The sequence below is a fragment of the Dermochelys coriacea genome, chromosome 3 (genome assembly GCF_009764565.3).
Source record: "Dermochelys coriacea isolate rDerCor1 chromosome 3, rDerCor1.pri.v4, whole genome shotgun sequence".
Taxonomy (NCBI): domain Eukaryota; kingdom Metazoa; phylum Chordata; order Testudines; family Dermochelyidae; genus Dermochelys; species Dermochelys coriacea.
In genome coordinates, this window is record NC_050070.1 from 35146838 (window position 1) to 35172043 (window position 25206).

At 38.6% G+C, this 25206-nt stretch overlaps 1 long non-coding RNA gene across 1 annotated transcript; it reads right to left on the minus strand.

Moving 5' to 3' along the window:
- Nucleotides 1-303: 303 nt before the first annotated feature.
- LOC119853560 lies at nt 304-25206 on the minus strand. The gene is made up of 3 exons (XR_006279771.1): nt 24682-25206; nt 4384-4533; nt 304-1390 (listed from the first exon to the last, which is right to left on the minus strand). It is a non-coding gene; the product is annotated as an uncharacterized LOC119853560 (long non-coding RNA).

A 25206-nucleotide genomic window follows, 5' to 3' on the forward strand; every position in this document is an offset into this window, starting at 1 on the left:
CCCTGACATGCTCAAATAAATGTGTTAGTCTCTAAGGTGCCACAAATACTCCTGTTTCTGTTTCTCTGTTCACTAACATGGCTGCTACTCTGAAACCTGTCTATTTGAAAGCACCACCACCACTGGGAAGCACTAGGAATTTCTGCACATCTCCTTGTCTCTTAAAGAGTATGAGTCCCCACTACCAAGTAATGAATTCCAGCCTAATTGAAACAATTAGGCCAATACTGTTATTAGAAAAATACTTCTTTATAAATCATGACACATTAAATATTAATTTCTTATCTAACTTGGAGTATGACTACACAGTCCCATTCTAATGTTCACTACTGACAATAGAAAATGATGGCCCTAATCCAGCAAATCGATGAATGTGACCTTCATGTGGATGCAGGGTTCTTTCTAGGAGCATCACATTGTAGAATACAGTCATGAATCAATGAGTGATAACATCAGAGAACAAATACCATATAACTGATCTATGGTGTGTCTGCCCAATTAGGGGAGTTTTCCTTGCACTCCACAGGCTCAACAGACTAAGTTTCAAGAGACAGCACCCAGATTCATGTAAAAGTGACCTTTAAGGATAATATGCTATTTGATGCAAGCATATGATTCCTGCATTAAGGAGAAAGACTAGCAAATCATTATTGTTATTCTGATTTGAGAAGTGCCCCTTCATAACATTTAATTTTTAAAAAAATTACCACGTGTCAGTGGCTCCTAGAGATCCCACCCAATATTGAGAGCCACTATGTTAGATGAGGCTCATACATAGAATAAGAGAGTTCCTGCCCCAAATAGCTTACAGATTGTATACCTTACCTGTTTAAATGGCAAGGGAATAGCATTATTAGTGTTATTTTAGAGGGGTGGGAGGGAACGGAGGCACAAGGCAATAAGTGATTGCTCAAGGTCACAGGAATTCTGAAGCAAAGCTGGAAGTTCCTTTCTGAAGAATCCATTAGGATTTGATGTTCTGACAAAGCAGCAGTAAAACAGAGCAAGACAGACTTCCAGTTAGTCACAAACTACCCCCCCAACAAATATTCATAGAACACATATCGTAGAATATTTTACAGTCACAGTGCACCTTTTATACAGAAGCATCTGACACATTCACAAAGATGGGCATACTGTACTTATATGCATACCCATCAGTCACTTTACATACACAGTAAATGCTTTGGGATGTAACACAATAGCTATGTTATAGCACACAGTAAAACTGCACAATATTTTAGGACACAAAATGAGTACCATACTCTGGGGATTTTCAAAGTATAACCCACATCTCAATACCAAGACCCAGGTCAAGTTCCATTTGTGACCACACAGCTCACATTTCTTTCCCTTTAACATCTTCATGGCAATTTCAGCAGCTGCTTACCTAGAAAAGTAAAGTAGTGGTTTTTTTAGCTGTCATCTAAAAAGTTTGGAAGAGGAAAGCTGTCTTGACAAAAACCAAGGAGAGCCTATGCCATCTCACCAGCAAGGTTTCTATGCATCACCAAAATGTGCTCCGCGAACCAGTTTTAAAACTACTGCCTACGAAATTGCAGGAAAAAAGTGGGCAAATTGACACCAAGCTAGGAGGGGTTGCAAGCACTTTGGAGGCCAGAATTAGCATTCAAAATGATCTTGATAAATTGGAGAATTAGTCTCCAATCACGAAGATGTCTGTTGAATTTCAAGTGGAAGGAAGGAAAGAAAAAAAAAACTCACCTGCACAAATACAAAATGGGGAATAATTGGCTAGGCAGCAATACTGCAGAAAAAGATCTGGGATTAGAGTGGATCATAAACTGAATCAGAGTCAACCATGTGATGCATTTGTGAAAAAGGCAAGTATTCTGGGATGTGTTAACAGGTGTCTTGTAAGACACAGGAAGTGATTGTTCCACTCTGCTCAGCACTGGTGATGCTGCAGTCAAGGATCTGATAGGAATGAGAATGTGATTCATATGTCCAGTTCGAGGACCATGCTTTATGATAGATGTGAACATCTGGAGAGAGTCTCCAGGGGATAGCAATATAAATAAGAGGTTGAGAAATCATGACCTATGTAAAAGGTGGGAAGAATTGGGCATGTTTAGGCTAAAGAGAAGAGAAGAAATAGTGAGGGAGGCAGGGAACAGGATAACAGTACTCAAATATATAAAAGCAATCAATTATTCTCCAGGTCCATCAAGGGTTGGACAAGAAATAATCAGCTTGGTTTGCAGCAAGAGAGATTTAGGTTGCATAAGAAAACCTAACTATAAAAATAGTTGACTAGAACAACTTATCTAAGAAAGTTGTGGGAATACCCATTGTTGGAGGTTTTTAAGAATGGGTAAGATGATCATCTGTCAGGGATGGTCTAGGTATACTTAATTCTGCCTTTTGAGGTCCCTTCCAGTCCTACTTGTCTATGATTCTATAGAAGTGCAAGTAGAATGTGATTATCCAAACTGGAGATTTTCCTGGACAGAGGACATCTCCATAATCTTGTGAAAAGTATCATGCTACTGTTAATGGCCTACAGTAGCAAGATCCTTTGTGTTGTGTGTTCACCAAAAAAATATCATTTCCATCAAAACAGTGACAGCTAATATCATGCTGGGTCATTAGCTCAATCCTGACTTATGATGTGACCCTCAGCCATTCAAGTTAATGATAGTTCTGCCATGAAATTCAATAGGAACATGATCTGTCCCCTAGAGATCTAAGAATGCCCTACACTCATCCACAAAAAAGTGGGCTTCTGTGGAATTCTGGGATTTCTATGTAGATTCCTTATCCTAGCTATGACCAGATCTGACCCCACTTAACTGGTGAGATATGAAAATCAATCAGCCCGGAGTGGTATAGCAGTAGAATATGCACATGTACCAATGATGTCACCTAATGATAAAAGTTAGCCAATCTTTTTTTCCTTGAGGCACTCTAGCCAAGACTACCAAAAAGTAAGCATCCTAAATCTGTATTTAGGCACCTAAATAAGAGGCCCAATTTTAATCATCCAGTGCCCAATACCTCCCATGGAGCTCAAATCTTCTTCTTAGCATATGTGCAACGTGCCTCAGGTGGAAGGTGACCAGGATTCATCACCAAATTTGGGCTGCTGGTTAGATTACCTTCCCTGGCTCAGGTCAGGTACTGACAGGGTATGCAATGTGAACACTAACCAATGCCCCCTATGGAGCTCAATGAAAACTGAGTGCAGTGCATTTTTGAACATTGGCCCTCTTATTTAGGTGTTTGAATACAGATTTAGGGAAAGATTTTCTAATGCATCTGAGGGTATGTCTATACTACCGGCTGGATCGTTGGATAATGATCAATCAGGGATTGATTTATCATGTCTAGTGTAGATGCAATAAATCGATCCCCAATCACTCTGCCAGGGACTCCTGTACACCACTGTGGCGAGAGGCAGAAGCGGAGTCAACGGGGGAGTGGTGACAGTCAACCCTGCACCGTGAGGACGCGAGGTAAGTCGATACAAGATAAGTCAACTTCAGCTACGTTATTCTCGTAGCTGAAGTTGCGTATCTTCGGTTGATCCCACCACCACCACCCACCAGTGTAGATCAGGCCTTTGGGATCTGGAGCACAAGTCTGATTTCAAATTAAAGCAGTTTGTGATCCTAAATCATAGTGCCCATGATGAAAAAAATCACATCCTGGGCCTCCATTTTAATAATTATGACAAACAGTTCTGCCTCATGTAACTGAAATTGAACTCTTGTCTTTCCTGATCTCTCCTGCAACAGCATTAATCCTTCAATTACAAATGCATTTAGGGTTTTCATCTTCTCTCGATGTGCAAACATACAATAGATCCTATTTATTTCCAAAGGGAATATGATTCCTATGTCAAGGATCAAATAGAATATGGTCTTTTCACTCTTTGTCCTTTACCCAGGGAGCTTGTGGGGGGGGGGGGAAGGAGTTGCTTTCCTACATAAACAAATGAGAAATTGATAAAGAGGTATAGAATTATGTTTAAAAATATTAAGAATCCTTTTCTCCTTGATCTTGATTGCACATAATTTATTTTTAACCATAAAAATTTTAGTAATAGGATCAAAGACTTTAGTTGTTCTTGATGGGAAGTGAATTATGCTTATTATACAGTATGTGTCATTCCTCCATAACAAGTGTAGCAGGGTGAATAAGTGTTGTGAATCACAACCTAAACATTCAATTGAGTATAAGAAGCTTTCAGTTGTTTTTCTAAGACAAATAATCAGATTCAGACAAAACCAGATTGCATTAAAGTAGCTGACTTGGGCCTTGTACACACTACTGCAGTAAGTTACATTACTCCAGCTACATGAATGACATAGCTGGAGTAGATGTAACTTAGGTTACAAACAGCGTCTCCCATTGACTTACCTTTCTGCTCAATTCCAGTACTCCACTGGAACGAGAGGAGTGAGAGCTCGGTTGTCGATTTAGCAGTTCTTCACTAGATCCACTAAATCAACCCCCGCTGCATTGATCGCAGCAGCGTCAGTCCCTGGTAAGTGTAACCATGGCCTTGGACTGGAAATTAGAGGAGAAACAAGTAAGGGGACAAAAAGTAAGAGAAGAGGATTCCTCGAGTCAACAAAGCAAGTGCACATCTTGATAGTTTTTTTTAATTTGCTTTCTTTCTTCACCCTCACCTTTTCAGGACTTACAGTAATGATAGCAATAGCCTCAGTTTGTAGTTGGTCTGATTAATATGTAAGGCACTTATAAATTAGTTTTAACTGTCTTGCAATAGTGTTGCCTTGAGTAAGATATAGACCTATGTAAATATTAAGCATCTGAGCTATGTACAATTCTGAAATACTTGCTTTGAATATTTCTAAATTAATGTTACAAGTTTCAAAGCCTCATGAATATATAGTTTGGCTGCTAGCAGCTAGTCATTAGGGTTCCCCACCCCAACAATACTCTTTTCTCCTGTATTCAGCATCTCCCAAGAAACAGTAATAGAAGGAGATACTTAAGCCTTATCATTCATAATGAATGTAGGCAAAAGCCCCCAGAGGACTGGAAGATCAGGCTTTCACTAGACATACTGATCGATGTTGCAGGTTTGGGACCTACCAGGTTGCGACTGAGCATCCTTAACTTTTTTTTGACCTTTTTTCCATGAGTCACTTACAGGAAGACCTCAGCACTTTGAAGGATTGGGACCATCAGATTGATCATGGGAAAATAATCCATTTCCATGCTTCCCTCTTACGTTCCCACAACATACTGCTCTTTTAACTTTTGCATTGTGAGTCAGAAGGTCATTGACAACACAAAAGCAAGCAGCATCAAGAAGATTTTATGCTCAAAGACACTTTAAAAGGCTAATAAGTCCTAAACACTAGATCACAGGGAAATTATAACAGTCAGTTCATATGCATTTCAGGAGTAAACACTGCTATATTAATCCTCTCTCAAATGAGAAGTACAATTTTTTTAAATTTACCCACAGCTGGCAACATTAAACAAATGCTCCCTGTAAACAGTCATTATCCACCTTCAAAACACTCCTTTCTCATGATGCTTACAAAAAACTTGACAATGGCTAGGCTGCTAGTGACTGATACCACTGCCTATTGGGCTGACTAATAAGATGTTATTTCCTTATACACCCTCATCTGTCTGTGTGCACCCATCCATTATCTCTTGTTTATACTTAGGTTGTAAGCTCTTTGGGCAGTGACTCCTTTTGTTTGTGTTTGTACAGCACCTAGCACAGTAGGGTACTCATCCATGAATGAGATTCCTAGACATTACAGTATAGACAAAGGAATGCTATGGCAGCAGAAAGCCATCACACCTCAAAAACTCTGAATAGCAAACAAGGAAATTAGTTTATTTAAGAGTGTATATACCCAACTTGTCAATAGTAGAATATTAAAAAAATAAATTTAAACTACTCAGTGTGTGCTCTGTAGTGGACAGTCCATAGAGGAAGATCATAAAGGAAAAGGCACATTTCTGTCTAAAATGTTATTTTGATAGAAATGTGGCATATCAGCAGCCTAACTGAACATGCTTAACATGAAGGTATCTTTACTATGCTCCTTCCTAAGTGGAAGTTGTAGTCATTTTCCACAACCACGATCTCCTCTGTCCAGCATCAGAGTCCCTATACTTTAGTTTATCACAGCAAAAGCCAGTAATATATATAATGTTTAGATAAACTATGAAATAAATTCTCTCATGCATTGAATACAGATGAAAATATGCTATTTAAGGAATATTTAACAAACCCAAGTAAATAGCTGCATCATCAGTTAATATACTGTAAACTAGAATCTAAGGCCTGAATCCTACAAATGCTTAAGCATGTACTTAACTTTATATTAAATCTAAGTTTGGGGGTCTCTTGTTCTCCTGTTGATAAAAGATTAATACAGTGAAATGGAAGCCATCTTAAAAAGGCAAGGAAGAGAGGCAAATACATAAGTGTGATTAGACAAGGAAAGCATAATTTATAACAAAATATTCCAGTTTAAAGTAACAAAATTACAGTAAGTGGATACTGTCTTGCCTACCATCAATGGAACATTACCCTTAGTCCATGATAGAAGCAATTCTGAACTTTCAGAAAACCTTTGACAAAGTTTCACATGCTGGATTATAATAAACCCCCTCAATATGGGCTACATAGTAAAACTCACATGGGTAAATAAATAATCTGATAATGGGTGGAAAGCAGAGAGTTGGAGTTAAAGGTTGTATTCTTCAGGAATACTGATGAGGAAGAGACTCCCATAAGGCTCTATACTGAAAATAGTAGATTATTTTTACTATTGATTTAGATAACCTCACATTTCTGCTACTGATTTAGACAACCCTATAAAGGGTCAAATAATTAAACCTGTAGAGACTACCACAACAGGCTGTACTTTATAGGATAATCTTAATAAATTAAGCAAATGGATTCAGGAATGGAATGTAAAATTTCATGTTTCCAATTCTAAAATAGTGGATTTGTGTGGAAATACCCAAACTAAGTATAGTTTAAAATTCATTATTGGATTAGTTAATACAGTAGTGTAGAAGGATCTTAATGTATCATTAGAACCATCTTTTACATTTTAAGTTTAATATTAAGCAACATTATGGAAGGAAGTTGAAATGCTGATTTTTCAAGATTGGTGCAAGTCCAAGGACACTTTATGAAGAACAGCTAGACCTGCCTTACAATACCATCATGAACATTTATCATTCCAGGCACCAAATCTATTCATCTGCTTTTTATAATAAAAAATAAAAAAATATTCACCACATTTGTCATCAAAAAGTTTTCCCCAGGTGAGTGGGTCAGTATAATTTCAAATGTGATATATCTCACAATTTTCAAGTCCTGGTCACCTATATAGTTCAGAATATATAGTTCAGAGAAAGTATAACAGGACAACACAGGTGACAAAATGAAATACAGGGGTTTACATTCTCATTGTCATAATATGGCCTTCAAACTTGGCACATTTTGTCCTTTTGCATTAGAAATACTGGTGTAATGTCCCATTCCCATTGAGCAAGAGCTCATAATAGGAATACTTCACACCTGTGAGGCACCCATATCTCAGTAAATCATAAAGGTAGTGTCACACTGGAAGGGTTCACATCATAAAACTTAATGATACAATTACTGCAAGCCAAAAGCTTCTGAATATGACATTTTGTAGATTTATCCTAGAATCTCTTTCCAAAAAGATCACTGAAATATTGGGGGAAAGGAACTGAAACACCTGCAAAAAGATCTGAACCAAACATTCATGATGACCCAAATCTTTCTGGTTAATTAGATCTCAAAGAACTGTTTGCACAGATAACCAAAATAGTCACTACTAAAGGGGTAGCAGACAGCGTGGGAGATTCAGTATCTCTCTAAACTGTCATACTGGGAAAAGAAAAAACCTTGAAGATGTAACATTATCCAGCTCAAGTTGTTGGCAGACATTAAAGTAATTGAATAAGTGGGTAATTTAAAATTATCTTCAAATAATTCAACCCTCAGCTATCTCTGTCCATTGAATAATGTCATTGCCTCTAGTCCTTTCCATGCTCTCATACAATCTAAATTTGCAATTACTCTTCCCTCATCTCTGAATGAAATGTCATTTCCTAATGTGACTGAGATCTTATAGCTTGCTGCTCTGGCTGAGGACTTTATAAAGGCTATGGGAACCGGTCTTCCAGCTTCGTAATGACCAAACTCACATCAGCTTTCATCTGCTGAGTCACTACACTTATGATGACTTCTGTAACCTCCATTAAGGTGTCCATCAATTATCTGTCAGCTTTTTAACATGTTAATGTATAGGGAGGAATTTTTACAGGATGACCATAATCCATAAAATACAATAAAACTGTTCAAATACAGATTTAGATTGAGACATAAGGAGGCAAAGAATCTGATGGTAATATTTTTCTTCCACAAAATGGAAATTTTAATAGGAGAACAGCAGATATGAAATAGAAAAATGCAGATATTTATTAGAGGATCTATACGACATGTAATGTGTTTTTCTTCAGGTATCATTCAGATAACAATAGTTTATTTGTGCTGTTTTTGAGATCAGTATTTGGCCCATTGTGAGATTTAATTAGTTAATGTTTAATGCTCAATATAACCCAAGTTAATTCCATTTTCTCCCTCTCTGCTCAGATTGGCTGAAGTCAAATACAAAATCAGGTACTATTAAATTCTTTGGACATACACAGTATAAATACACAATAAAATATTTTATATGTAACTACTTCATGCAGAGGTAGTTCAGCAATGTATACTCTGGCTTTGGAATAGCCTCATTGTTCATGAGCAGTGAAAACACAAGCAACCCCAAATGAGATGCAACAAAGCCATTTTGACACTATTATTTACGTATTTATCTATCTTATGCAACACATTCTGGGCTGCAGTGCAGACCAGTGAAGGGTTGTGTGAACATTTGCCTTGCAATACTGGTTGCCTTCAAAGCTTTGCTGCTGTAGCTCTCAACCTTGGCCGCTCACAAATAGAATGCAGGTCATACCCAAAGTGTCTGTATAGTTGCAGCCCTGTAGCTACAGCTCTGACCCCAGCAACACTCTGGCTTCACCAGCCTTGGTTACTAATCATAGGGTGACCTCAACACACTCCCAGTCCCAAATTTCCCCCAAAAATGTGTTTTGCACTGTCCAGCCCTCTCCTGGGCAGTTCAGATATTAAAGATCATGTGCCACTATAAGGGGTCAATATTCAAGAGTTTGCTATTTTAACTGGAGTTACCCAAACAGTGCAGTTTAAACACAACACTGGACTAGTTTAGATTAAAAATAAAACAAGTTTATTTAGCTACAAAGAGGTATAGTTGTACCTAAAATCTAAGGTGTTAAAATTAGAAATGGTTACAAGAGAAAAAGATAAAATGCTTTCTAGTAGCTAAAATTAACCAAGCAAGATTTGGTCCAAGGTAAAATCCTTATCACAGATTCCCAGCAACATTTCTGACCAAATTCTCAGGTCAGGATCTCTCCCAGAGTCAAAAGGCTGCTTTCTTTGTTGTCTTAGCTGAAAAAGAAAGATAGGGAAGAGATTTCTTGGGCTGTTTTTGCTCCTCACTTTTATAGTCCAGTCCCCCTTTTAAGTGGATTCTTCTGAGGGTTACCCCTCAAAGCAAAGTTTATTGAAACAGTAAAGAAGGCAACATGGAGTCTGGTGGTGAAGGTGGTTCCATGCTTTCTTCTTCCTTGTGTATGCTGAAATGCAGATTTGCCTGGTTTCCTGCCATGTTCCCCTGTTTACTATGTATATGTAAATTGAGATACACACATTCCTCTGTTTAGGATTGTGAGGATGGTGTCTGTGGGAGCCAGCTGAGGTCATGCAATTAGAGTGAACTGCAAACAGAATGGGGCAGACAAACCCCAAAAGCTGATGGATATTCCAAAACTTAGATTTACCAAGCCAGCACAAAACAGCTTCTGTATTACCCCACTGGTTATTCAAAAGTGCAAACAATACAGTTCCCTTACCCAGCCTCAGACCTCCATTCAGACACACGTCAGATATGATGATGATTACTGAAAATCTTATCATATAAAAGAAAAGGTTCTTCCAATCCCAAAGGATCAGCCACACACCAGGTCAATATAAAACTTAGATCTTATCCCAAATACATGCTTAAAGCCAATCCTTATTATCTAAACTAAAATTTATTTAAAAAGAAAGGAGAGAGAGAGAGAGAGAGAGTTGGTTAAAAGATGAATATACATACAGACTTGACTTCAATTTTTGAGATTCAGATACATAGCAGAGATGAGCTTGTAGTTGCCAAAAGTCCTTTTAGAAATAGTCCATAGGTTATAGTTCGATGTCCATATACAGGGTGACTCCAGCCAATGACCGGGGATCTCAATCCTTATGGCTCAGGGTTTCCCCTTCTTGAAACCCAAAGCAGATCTGAGATGAAGAAGAATTGTGTTCCAGGGTTTAATACATTTCCAGCAGCCTTTTGGCCTGAGAAAACAATAGGCTTAACTTTCCTTCTCCCAAACTTCATGGCAATTAGCACAGGACAATTTATCCATTAAACAGTTCAGATACAGGTTACCACCACCTTTAAAGAGACAGACAATAATACTATTTCACTCATGTGTCTTCCTAAATGTTAATATTCCTTTTTTGATCTTTGAATTAAAGCTATAACAATAGACAATACTTGTGGTGTAAGCAAACATCTACCCTTCTATCTCTAACAATGCAGGCTTGCATTTCAAAGCTCTAGTCATTTAGATATCTTCCTAACAAAGTCTTTAAAGTTTGGCCATGGGTCATGTCAGAGTTAATTAACTTTCTGGCCCTGTCACCTTTCAATGAGATATTATATTACACTTATAACTTTACAAGGATAGACTTGTTTAACAACTTTGACCTAGTCAGGGCTGCATGGCATAGAATATGTGCTAATATTTTCATACGGGGAATTCATAATTTTACATACAACGTTGCTACATACATTTCACCATGACATTGACCAGCAAGGCATATTTTGTACAAAGATTACAATGGTGTGTGAATATAGGGTGCTTTCAATCACAGTATGTATTACAATAGTGCCTAGGGAACCCATCGGAGATCATGTCCCTGTTATGGTAGGTGCTACATGTACACAATACAAAACACAGTTCCTGCCCCAAAGAGCTTGCAACCTAAACAGACACAAGTGGTAGCATTACGACTTCCATTTTACAGATGGGGAATAGAAGTAGAGAGAGATTAGTTAGCTTGCCCCAGGTCACTCAGGAAGTCTCTGGCACAGCTAAGAATTGAGCACAGCTATTTCAAGTCTTAGTCCTGTACCTTAACAACAAGACCAGTCTACCTCTTACACCAGCAAGTATTCTGCATGACATTTTTCAGAATTAAAATTATTAATATTTGGTTCTGTATCACTCCCCCTGTACCATAAGATATTACTGGCAGGATTTGACCCATAATAAACAGTAGTTATGGGCAACGGGTAACAGATTTAGAAATTAGTTTAGCGGAGATTTACTTACATTGTTACTGAAAGTAACAAACATTTGTTTTAGAGGAAAAGCCCAGGAAATGTTTAAGGGGCAAATCCAACACCAGAATGGAATGGTTTCATTAATTTACAAAGGTTCTCTCAAACCCCCATTTTTAATTCACCATGCCTTATCCCTAAGTACGATCATGTTGTTCAAATAAGCTGCAGATGCCAACGATAAAACCTAAAATCTAACCAAATTTCAAATTCCATTTTTACATTCCAGGCTCCAAAGAAAAACTGAAGGTTGCATTACAGCCACTCTAGACTTCAATCCTTACTTATTATGTTTCCAATAATACTGCTGGAGGTCCTAAATCATGTTAAAGTTGGTCTGTAAATTGGATTTTTAAACTTCAGAAGAAATGCCTAAGCAGAGTAATGCACTTTCTTCTTATCTTGCATCACCAGTGCTTACACTAATTTCAACAAAATAATCTCTAAAAGGCACAGATTTTGTAAATTAGCAACACCGTATCCATTGGAATCCTTCCTTCAGATCATCTGTAGGCTTTGCATTAGAAGAAGGGAAAAAAAGAAGCTATAAAAAGTTAAGTCTGCCTGAAGCACGCAGCATGATGTGAGAATTGATACCAGATTTTATTTTAATGAAAAGCAATTTAAGGAAGTTCTTTATAAAGTGGATCAAATAGTCTGACTAAATAAGGTAATAGTGTATTTGCTCCTCACTTTTTGCTTATGGTGTAGTACTCTCAGCTAGCTTTTACTGAGATTTGCAGGACTTACTGGAGGCCTTTCTTCATGGTCCTCCCTCCTCCCCCCCCCCCCCCCGAAGTGGGGGGGAGGAGTTGGCAATGTTTATTTTAATTACTGCCTCATGGGGCCACAATTGTTTATTGTAAAAAGTCACTAATGAACAAATGACCCTGCCACCTGGAGCACTTTACAGGCTGGTGGTAAACTTCAGCTATTTAAACAAAAACCTTCTTGGGCTATTGATTCACTGGCTGGGTTGGATTGGACCCTGGGTGCACGTGACTGCTAGGCAACTGAGTGCTCATTGTTTTACACTCCCTATTATACAAAATAAATAAATCTTCTTCACATTACCTTTTTTCCCCACACTCCATCTAAAAGAGCACTTATTATGTGACAGTTCACTACTAAATATATTTGCATCCATGTGTGTTCAGGTGACTATATTAGCCACTGTTTTCATAACCCATCGGGGTTACAACAAATGTCTATAGTTTTAATATACTGGTGATGTTAGTTCTGCTATAAAAAGACAGAAGTGGACAGGCCCAGAGTGTAAACTCCTTTACATTTATTATGTTTGTATATTGCACTGCCCACTTCATTCTTAAAAAAAACCCACACATTTCCACTCCTTGAAAATAGGAACAACACAGATACAATACTGACTGTTCTGCTGAGTGGTCCTAAACACAAGTCCTGCACTATGATCTTCTTTACAAAACTTGTGGCATACACATTTGTTTCCTCTTCTCTGCCTGTCTGCTCTGTTCCTGTGAACAGAACATTCAAGAAGTCCTCGGATACAAATGCCCAGGGCAGGTGGAGGGTCTGCCACAGCTCCCCGGGGGGGGGCTCTTACCATGGATGGGCTGTGGCTCTGAAGCCCTGCCCCCTGGCCAGAGCCAGGTCAGGGAAAGCCATGTGGGCAGCTTTGGGGAGCCTGGGTCTCTCCATCTGCCCTGGGCAGGAGGCTCGGGGTGCAGGGACAGTGGCAGGGGGCTGCTTTCAGCTCCACCTCCCAGCCACAGGGGGGGCAGGCTTCACAGCCCCACTCCGTCTTGGCCAGGGAGGGCCCTCTGGGGAAGAAGAGGGTGGGGGCAGGACCCCCTCACTTTTGGGAAGGCTCTGGCACCCCTGTTTCTTCTCCTCTTATCCCCACTTGTCTACCGACTACAATAGACTAGAACAGCTTAGGGTTCTCCCTCCACTTTTCTTTCTGTCATACTGTAACTTTCTGAAAAGTTGAGAAAGTTCTGAAAAGTTATAAATTAGCAAAATTAAAAAAAATGAAAAAGTGAGATAAGAAAACCTGATCATTCATTCTCTCACATTCAGTGGGGGGGGGGGTGTAAAAGTAGGATGAGGAAATAAAGGGGAAAAAACAGAAAAACCACCAACTCAAAAAAGTACAAAAGATCCTGGAAAAATTATGACTTTTGGTTTATAAAAGTCTACTTTACATTTGAATTTTAAAAAAAAAATGACCAGCTGTACTTCTGAGTGTAGCTTAGTGACTTATAGCTTGAATAAAGCAATTGCCCTATACCATAGCAGACAATGGGTTCCTTTCTCAGACATCACTGAATAAACCACTTAATTATAGGGATTAGAGTACTATGTAAATTTTCATAAATTAATACACTGCAAAATTGGGACTATACCTTGGCATAATTATTTGGACCCCACTGACAGAAGAGTTATGGTCGTTTGGCCCTTTTGCAAGGCCACCATGCCAAAATAAAATGTTATCTACAAGCCAATTGCATGCTTCTGGATAAATGCGGATCAGAAAGCTTGGTATAAATATAAAAAACCCCTAGAGAAGGTATTTCAGTGAAAGGAGCTCACATTAATTCAGAGTGCAACCGCCTTCAAAAATGACAGGTTTCAGAGTAGCAGCTGTGTTAGTCTGTATTTGCAAAAAGAACAGGAGTACTTGTGGCACCTTAGAGACAAATTTATTTGAGCATAAGCTTTCATGAGCTACAGCTCACTTCATCGGATGCATCCGACGAAGTGAGCTGTAGCTCACGAAAGCTTATGCTCAAATAAATTTGTTAGTCTCTAGGGTGCCACAAGTACTCCTTTTCGCCTTCAAAAAATGCTCTAAGACCCTGTTCAATAAAGCCTTTCCAACATAACCAAGATTATAACCTGCACCTGATCCTCCTCAGGAAAATAAACCTTCCTCTTCTGATTGGAAGCTGTGTTTGGGGAAGACAAGTGGAAAAATCCATGGAGTCTGCTAGAGATGTTGCTTTTCTTAGTTTAACTTGAAAGGTACTCAGATACGGCAATGGTAGGTACTAATATAAAATCTAACTTAGTGAGATTTCCAGATGGAATTATTTGGGCTCACTTTTGATGTGGACCCAACACCCTCTACTCTCCTGTATGTGCATATCAGGTGGGTCACAATACTGCCTGCTGTTAGTATAAATGGTTTCTTTTAAAATTAGGAGAGGCTACTTTAAATTATACTGTCATATACACTCCTGTCAGTTGCTTTTTTGGTCACATCAACTTACACTCAGTTGTCTAAGGAAAGTGAACACTTTCTGCCAATATTTGTTTTGTTGAAAACCTAGTTTTCCATCAAAAAACTGATGGAAAATTTTCACTCAGGCCTACTCAATATACTACAAATCACATACACTGAGTAGATAATCAAAGAGGAGTTCGCTTCATGGAAGAAATCAGGCTATCACTTGATCCAATCCATTCCAGTTTTTTCTAAATTTAAGGGTCCCTTCCACCCACCCACCCACCCACCCACTAATTGTGCAGCAAGAACACCTGAATTTGTCACCACACTTGAATTTGAAGGTGTTATGTGCCGATTGTCAAATATTTTAAATATATAGTAGCAATTTGTTTCCCTCTGTGATCAGCTCTGGTTTAATTGTAAGATTCAGCCCCTTCAATGAATACTAGAGACATCTGTCTAGCAGTTATGTTTTATTATGTCAGCTCCCATTTAACATACAATTATTTTAACTTGTAAAGGGAAAATATACTGCTAGTAGAACCTTGTGTTATTAGAAACACCTCACCCCCCACTTTCTGAAGAAGGCCTCCACCATAGGAAGCCATGTTAAGATGGAGTGGTCATGATAGGAAGCCAGGAGAGGGAGGAATTCATTCCCATGTGCTTCTCTCCCCCAAGGGAGCTATTAGCCTATTTCAGCAAACAGCCTTTCCATAGCCACAACAACAGGTTTTCTTCTATTAAGCTCACAGGTAGTACAACTAATGAGGAAACTGCCTGGACTCTGACTACCCGAGTGGTGTTCACATTCTTGAAGAGAGACTGCCTGCATAGGCCTAAATCTGCTATGCTGCCTTATCTTGAGAGGGAGCCTACCCTGCTCTGGGCCACATTCTCCCACCCTTACACATGCTCACAACACTGATTTGCATGGAACAACTTGCGGAGAAAGTTACTCAAGTTGCTAACTGTTGCAATAACTACAAATGGGGAATAGGGTGTGAAAGTTCATAAAGTACAACAATAATCTATAACAATAAGCGTTGATGGGAAAAGGTGGAAAAAGGGAGACAAACTGAATTAGTACAAACAAAAAGGCTTACTGATGTAATTCTAGGACCATGTTAATTTTATGCCTGGTAAACAAGAAAAGAATGGGACTAGAAATCAGTGAGCCAAACCTGGTGTGTCAGAAGTTAGGCAAACAAAACAATGAGGAGATGGGCTATTCCACTCATCATTCCCTTTTGGGGTCCTTAAAATAAGACTTTGGGGGTGGAAATTAGGAGAGAAGAGAAAGCAACAATTGCTGACTGAAAGAGAAGGAAAGTACAAGCTTCACTATCATGGAGGGCACTCCCAACCATCTCCTGGGGTCCTGGAATCCATTGTGACACTGCAGGGCCTTCTAATTCTGAGAGATACTTAATACTTCAAATGTTTTAAGTGTTTTTCCTTCTTTTCTGTACATTTAATAAAGGATTAAAAATATTTTTAGTAGCGTTTGTGCCAAGGACTAAGCACGCTGATGTTTCTGTATACCAAACCCTGAACTTTGTTTAAAACTGCTGAATGCTGAACAGCTTCAGGGTCATTGGGCCCATGTATTCCATCTGATTTATTGTGATTTATTCATTCACATTTATTTACTTTTCATGCGCCCCATGATTTCCAAATACCTGACAGCAAAGTTACAAAGTTTTGTCTTTATCAAACATGGGACTGTATTTACATGAACCCCTTTGGCTCTGCAGGCAGACAAAAAAATCCATAGGAGTTACACATGCCATATTAATCTAGAGTTCACATGATAGCAGATACTGTGCCTTACTCTCTCTGTTGTGGGCCCAGTTTTTAATTCTGCCATCCTTGCTCACATTAGTAGTACCTTACTCTGTGAGTATTCCCCTTAACTAATCTTGGGATTTATGAACCTTCCAACCTTTCCCTGCAAAAATCAAGGAATTCTCAGAAATACAGACCCTCTGGCAACGGTGACTGCAGCATAGAAACTGCCTCCAATATCTTCCAGTTAAAAGTCTGTTTTTTTGTTTCATTTCACATGGCAAGAAGTACCCCCACATGTTCAAAATAGCATACAGAGAAGCTGAGAAAGGCCACAAATGGCCTTCTAACAAGTCAAAAGTCAGGGAGATTCCCCAAGGGGAGGAAAGGATAAAAGTCTGAGAAGCAGCAACTCTAAAATTAGGGAGTCAGATGGAAAGGATCCCATGGGGGTGAGCAGAATTAGTATTTAATTACAGAACATGCTATACCATAATGCACAGGCACAAGGAGAAAGAATTAAGATTGCAAGGGCAATTTATATTCTGTCATTTCCTAAATGCTGAGTGCTTGGCTTTGCAACCTTTAAAAAGGTTCCTTAATGGAATGTTGAAAAATTCTAGCTATGTATTTTTTCTAATATATTTTTCAGAGCCAGATTCTGCACCCTTTATTTGTAAAGTAGTATTTACTTATGAGAGCTGAAACAAATGGGATTAGTTACATGACTAAATCCTATCTACCATGAGCAATGGCTACAGAATCTGTCCCTCAATTTGTAGGAAGTTACTGAGTATCTGAATTCAGCCTTTGGTATGATAATTATTATTAAAGTGTGCAGTACTTTATAAATCTACCTCAGCTATTCCACCTTTTCCATTTGCTGGGTTGACAGATTACAGAAAGGATTTAAGTAATGCCCTCAAATCTAAAAGTAGCAAACCCTTTAGCAGGATGTACAGGCTGTCTGGAGGCATCACTGTATATGCTGTGCTGATATATGTTTTGCAATATCCAGGAGGAAGCAGCATAATAAATAGACTTGTTATTTTGTAGTAATACAATGACTATTATTGGGCATTAGAGATATTATAATTCAGATATACAGACAATAGCACATCATATAGTCAGACATTACAGAGGATGAATTATATGACTACACAGTATTATAAAATCCTCCTTCTTGGAAAACTGACAGTTTAAACTCTCCCAGTGTTGAGATTAAAACCACTGAAATGTGAAATGGCTGGTGTAGTGTCAGGTATGATGCATTGTTTCTCCAATCATAAATGCAATCTCCTATAAGATTTTCTGGACCAGTGTAGATACTTTACACAATACTGTTGGCATTTATGCATCTTTTAATTTATGTCCCCATCCAGTGCCCTAAACACATGTATGAAATTTAATTAAGACAAGCCTACACAACTTAGTCTAATTCCATTTTTAAAAGTGACTAAGGCATTTAGGAACCCAAGTCTCACTGGAAGTCAACGAGATTTAGTCTCTTAAATCACTTTTGTAAATGGGACTTAGGCACTTGAAAATTTTACCCAAGGCATGCAAACTGGAATGAATATCTAGGGCCAGATCTTCAGTTGCTGTAAACTTGTTCAAGTGACTTAAGTGGCATTAGGTCAACCTACACCAGCTGAGGCTCTAGCCCTAAAGTATAAAAAACCTCACCCCCACCCCCAAAATAAGGCTCTGCCACTGCTCAATACCACCACTCAACCCTGATTCCCAGAAATATGTTCTCAACATTAAGAAACTACATCTCTAGTGCACTGACAGGGGAAGTAGTACTCATCCCGTGACCCTATTTAGTGATTTATAGGTTAAAAACAAATACCTTACAATTGTACAGAGGTATGAACTGGAAACCAGTGCAGATGGTGGATCAGAAGATGTAATGTATGCTCCCTGCAAGAACCACCATTTGAAGTGGGCCAAGGACATCCATTTTCAGCATAAATGAATTTCCAGGTGATTTTAAGGTATAGGCACATGGAGATATAGTAGTAATCCAATCTGGAGGTCATAAAGATGTTAAATCACTGATGTGAGATTATGATAAATAAAATACAACAACTTTTGATGATCGCAGCAGCTGAAGATAAAAAAATTCTAATTTGTAAACCTGAGTAACAGAAGGTGAGCAATTTCACCTCTGCTATTTTATCCCCATGTTGCCTCTGCCCAAACATCCTACCTAGATTTCATCTCAATCACAGTCACTGTAGGGTGCATGGCCCCCAGTTTCTACAGGGTTGCCCCGAGAGAAATATTCATGGGGAGCCCAATCTGAGATCTGTTGGAGAACAGATTTCCTACATACCATTGATATTCCTGTCAATCATGCTTGGAGTCTTCCTGCTAGCTAGACTGTATACTATAGCTGAGGTACATATTTTAAGTCAGGATAATTAAAAAAAAAATTTTGTATCCATATAGATACAATGCAGCGCAGAGCTGCCCAGCTGAAGGAGGCTGCGTCTGGGCTCCGCTGACGCTGCAGCTGAATGCTGGCTCCTGGGTCCTAGTGCCGGTCAGATCCCCTGCTGTGTGCTGGGAGCCTCTGTTTTCTCAAAAAGAAAAATGAGTACTTGTGGCACCTTAGAGACTAACAAATTTATTAGAGCTGTAGCTCACGAAAGCTTATGCTCTAATAAATTTGTTAGTCTCTAAGGTGCCACAAGTACTCCTTTTCTTTTTAAGGATATTTAATTAATTGTTGATAGTTTTTGATGCCCATGTTAGAGTTAGATACCTTGGCACCAGTCCTCCTTCCCCTCCCCCAGCCCAAAAGTGATAACGTGATTCAATATGGTAATCAGAGGATCTAGTGATGCACACAAGGAAGGTAACACTCAAATGGAGGTTGAACTACATGTCAGATTTGGGCACACAGTTATAACTCCCAATCTCTCAGATTGGTGAGCCAAGCTTTTTGTGAAAAGAGCTAAACCAAGATATGGTAGATGTGTACTATATTGGGTACCATCTGTCCACATAGCAGTGAATGACAGTATCTCAACATATAGAGAATTACGAGTGAGAATGGGAATGGTGAAAGATGATTTACCATGCCAATCAGTAGTAAAAAAAAGTGATTATAAAGTTTAAATTCTAGTAGAATCTCAAACAAACTGCAGATGTAATCACCATTAATTTTTAATTCAAATCTGGCAAAAGCCATGAAACACACAGTTGAACTGGCAGCATTTTCTTTAAACATTTCCAAGGTTTTTTGGAGAGTGATTTTTGCACACCACAGCATTTATTTTGCATTTCAGCACCACTACACAGTATGCAGGTGTACACAGTTTTGCAATTCCTGGCTTTATTTGGTCTCCAGGTAACATGTTCACACTGTAAAAGAGGTACAGGATTACAGTATGACTCAAAGCCCACTGAAGTCAATGGAAAGAAAAGCACTGACTTTGATGAATTTTGTATTACACACTTAGGGTCCCTTTGTGGATCTAGCCCTAACTTTAGGCACCTATTTCCAAAATTTCAGTCCTAAATTCCCTGCTCAGCTTCCGCCCAACCCTGTAGGTACCTACATTTCTGGTGTTAAAGTCCCCTTGCAGCCTAAAAATCTGCCACCAGACATGTGCACAGTTGGCTATAAACTGATGACAACATGCCTAGCTCATACCTAATCTCCATCTGGACCCTCAAGATAAGCCCCACAAGCATTGCTCTGCCTACTCCAGTAGGTATGTTCTGAGCATGCCTACTGGATCAGGCCCTGCACAAAACACAGGAGGTGTTTCTTCCCCACCCCCCCAAATCCCCACAGCTTTTAGCCAAGTAGTCAGATCACTCACACAGGATGTGGGAAACCTGGGTTCAAATCCCTGCCTGTGGAGCAGGAATTTAAACCCCAATGTCCCACATCCCAGGTGAGTGCCTTAACTCACTCGCATACTTTGGGCCAGTGACTAACCATACAAAGTGAAACAGTTTGAATAGGAGGGATTGAGAGAGACCCACCTCAGAAAAACCTGATGGTTGGGGCACTCAGCTGGGATGTGGGAAAGCTTGGTTCAAATCACTTCTCCACTTCAAGCAGAGGGCGATAAGAACCAAGGTCTTTCACATCCTGTGAGAGTGCTCCAACCACTGGGTTATGGTACAAGGGAGGCATCAACTACACTGTCTCTTCCTACCCTCCTCTTTTTGGGGGGGGAGGGGTGAGAGAGGGCTTAAGCATCTAACCGGCAGGCAAGTCTAAGCCCTGGTCTACGTTACAGAGCTAGGTGGATGCAAGGCACCTTATGTTGACCTAACTATGAAAGTATCTACTCTAAAATACTTTCACTCCCGCCAACATAACTCACACACTACACCAACTTAATTCCACCTTCACAAGAGTTGACGCAACATCAGTGTAGTGACTGTGACGCTTCCCTAGACTGCTGCTAGCTTTCAGAAGCCATCCCACAATGCCACACTCAGTTCAATTGTTGCAAGTGCTCCTGGTGAGGACATGCACCACCAATACAAGGAGCAAAGTGTAGACATGTACAAGTGATGTAATTACTGCAGCAGCTGTATGTCAACGTTAGTTAGGTCAACTTAATTTTGTAGTTGAGACATTCCTTAAGTCTCCTATATGGATCTAGCCCTTACTGAACTCCTAGTTCTAATTTAAGTGCCCATTAGACGGTTGACTTCCAATATAAAGAGTGACATAATCAGGTAACCAAAAAAAGAGTTTAAAATTGTGCATTTAAAAACAGTAATTATTTTCAGAACACACACACAAGTGCTTCAAATAGAACAATAAACAGGGTTTAAGATGAACAACACTGCCCTTTTCCTTCTGTCTAATCCATTGTAATGTCCAGAATAAATAAGAGCATTGCGGTTTTCTTCAAAAATGAAAACAGTTGGGTAGCAAATAATAATTCTGTGTGGATGAAGTTTGAAGACTGATGATTATATGGTACCTTGCACTGCTATATTTGCTAGTTGAGAAATGGTGTAGGTGATTCAGCAGGCAGTACTAATTCCTTCTGAGTCAATATTGAGACTATCAAGAATCTCAAAATTAAAGATCTGGTCTATTACAACTGTCAGCTTTTGAGATTCCTCAGAGGAAATGCTTTGGAGTACCTTGGGGCATAGACAAATGACCTGAAAATAATTACAGTTCAAGCAACTAGCCTCTAGAGTTTCCACAATATCCATAAAAAGAAAAAAGGAGTACTTGTGGCACCTTAGAGACTAAAATTTATTTGAGCATAAACTTTCGTGAGCTACAGCTACAGCTTACGAAAGTTTACGCTCAAATAATTTGTTAGTCTCTAAGGTGCCACAAGTACTCTTTCTTTTTGTGAATACAGACTAACACAGCTGCTACTCTGAAACCACACAATATCCCTAGCTATTTATGCAACAAATTACCTCACTGAAGGAAGAGGCTAAAGTGGTTTTCTAGCAGACTGGACATCATGACAAAACTCCTACAACATGTTGGTACAGACCCAATCTGTAAAGCTATTCAGCTATCATGTCAAACATATTTTCACACTTTCCTGAAGTATTAGTTTGCCCAGATGTAGATTTTCAAAAGCGTAAGGGGAACTGAGTGTGACATTCCACTTTTTGCCTGTGAAAAGCTTTCCTAATAGTCTTAGAATTTGACTGAAAACTAAATTCTTTTTCTTACTGCAAAGGTTTGTCATAAAAAAAGACATTTACAGGTACTAGAATTTCAATTTTGCAAGTAAATTAATTTCAAAATTTTCACTTTGAATCAGAACAAAAACTACAAGATTTAAAATGTCATATGAAAATTTCAGTAATTTTTTTGCATCAACTTTGCCTTTTTTAAAAAAAATCACAATATAAAATACATTTGAAATAAAAAGTAATTTCAAAATGAAAAATCAAAGTTTTAGTTAAAAAAATGTTAAAATGGAATATTGACATTGAAATGCTTTTCAATTTTTTCTTTAAAAAAATTGACACATTCCGATGGAAAGTTTAGGTTTTGATAAAACAGCTTTTTCCAATGGAAAAAACTTTATTGGGAAATTTTCAGCCAGCTCTAAAAATAAAAAGGAATGATTCAAATATTAAATTAGAAGGACTAAGTTTGCTTTCTTCTGCAAGCTAACCTATTGTATGAATATTACATATTCTATATATTTTGAAGCATTAATATTTGTTAGCTTATTGGATTAATTATGAAAGGTCATGGTTAACATTTCCAAATAAAACTTGGAACTAGTCTGATTTACGGGGCTTTTTCATGGTTTTCACATGAAGTCAGGTCAAATAGAGTGTTTTCAGCTGAATTTTGCTTTGAGATTTTAGGGTTGTTTGAACTCAAACTCAAGAATGGACTCGAGACACCAATACAGGTGAATCAAAATTGGAGATGAGGATTTCACAGACCAACTGTGAATTTAGGACCATACTGATTTTATTAGCCATGTAACAACGTCTTTCAAGAGAATCATAATCTGTGACTAAAACAGTATAAAATGAACTGTTTTCCAATCATGAATATTTTCTAATTTAGTAAGAAAGAAATACTTGGTACAGTATTATGACGTTTCACATTTCAGTACATTTGTGTGTGCTAAAAGGATCATTTTTTATTTCTATTGAACCTACCTCAAATTGTAAAATGGAACCTTATTTATTAAAGATCTGAGAGTCTTAATTATTTTCACAATCTGTGAAATGTTATATTTAACATTTATATTTTTCTATGTGTTTCTTATACTACAAGATATTTTAAAAGTATCTATCTTTAAATATATTCAGTGTGGGCCGAATTGTAATACCTTTAATTTGCTGAATAGGTGGCATCACAATTAGACCCTAGGCATATCCCCTAAGCTTCCACAAGTTTTATTTACCTCAAAGTACAGAATATTCACTTTAAATAGTGAGTGCATATTTTGTTAATAGATGGAAAGTAATTGTGTACTTTTTACACTTTCAAAGTGTATAAATGACCCAAATTAGCCTAAAGAAAGATTTTAAAACCTCTAATAAAATTTGATCAATTTAAATATTCCTTAAAAAGCAATCTTCTGTAAATCCACCTATACTTAATGAGCTCTCAGAAATCCCCAACCACTGAACAAGATGATGATAATGCATGGTTGTGGTCTTTAAGGGAAAGTGCTAGGCAACCTCAATTATAAACATCGATAGAAGTTCTGGTGAGTGTAGATTAGGTCCATCTCTAAGGCGTGTTTTCATCTCAGTGAATTAAGTACTCCCACTTCTGAATTCCAAATCTGCAAGTCAAACTTCCTTGCCTTCCACACTGGTTGTGCAACACACAAGGCTGGAAAACGGAATGTCTATACCACAGGAAATTCCTATAGGTCTACATTTGTTTTCATCTCAGTTTGGGACAAAAAGCCAAAAAAAAAAAAACCACTTGTTGCAGAATGAAAATTCTGTTTTTTGTTTTTTTTTTTACTTTAGTGTTGAAATGAAGAATTTTTACATTGTTGATAAATTTAAACATTTGAAAACATTTCAGTTCTACACTGTACTTTGGAAAGTAAAGTTTTTGCCCCATCCTCCCCCATCAGCATTTGTCCAAAAATATTTCAATTACAACAAAATTATTCAATTAATGATTTGTTGGAAAATACTTGACCAGCTGTGTTGTTCAGACAAACTTTGTCACATATCAAGGAATATGTGGGTGTGTTGCATGTATGGATACCTCCCAAGCACTCTCTTTCAAAAAGGTCTTCTTATTTGTACAAGGAAGGAGAAAGTGCCCTTTCTCCTCTTCCTCAGGCTCATGCCTCACATTGCCTGCCCACCCACCTCAAACTAGTGTCTGCAGTAAGTTCCTGCTCAATCATACCAGCTCTCATGGGCATATTCAATATTTTTCATATTAATTTGAAAACAAAAATAATTAATGAACTGCAGTTTTACAAGTTCTACACACTGCTTGCAGTAATGGAATTGCTAAATTCTTCATTTACAAGAGTAAAACTTTACAATTGAATGTATGCAGGGCAAAATGATTGCTTGGAATTTTTGGCTTTGCGCTACATGTTTTGGAAGTCCACCTTGAAGCCATGTCTACAATAAGGAATTTAGAAAAAAAAAGTCCCCCATCAGGGATTTGTAATGGAGTGCACTCACCTCTCCCAAGTGCGCAGTCAGCCTTGTCAGTCTGGGCTTCTGTAACTCAGCCCTCTGGCTAAGTCACACACTGTTCACATGTGAAACAAAAAATCTTCCAGGGTGCACAATAGAATATATTCTGCACACCTTACCGGGTTCAGTCTTTAACCAGTCCAACAGGGCCCATTACAGTACCCTTGCTTGGTCTGGCTAGGTTCCAAGTCTCCAACTCTGGAACTGAGCAGTGCACTGAGGGCTTCTTCCCTGGGGACTCCTTGCCTTTGAGTCCTCACTTACTGCAGCCTTCCTACTGAGCCATCCATCTTGGACTCAGTTCACTAACCACAGCTCTCCACTGAGTCACTTCCAGCAACTACCTGCTTAGTCCCTTGCAGCTCCTGCAGCCAGCTCCTGCTAGCAGCTGCTCTGTCCACGCTTTCAACTCCTGCAACCAGCCAGGAGAACCTCTTGCGTCCCCAGTCTCTGCAAGCAGTCTGACCTCACTCTGGCCCTGCAGCTCCTTTTATATGAGCCTGCTGGTTA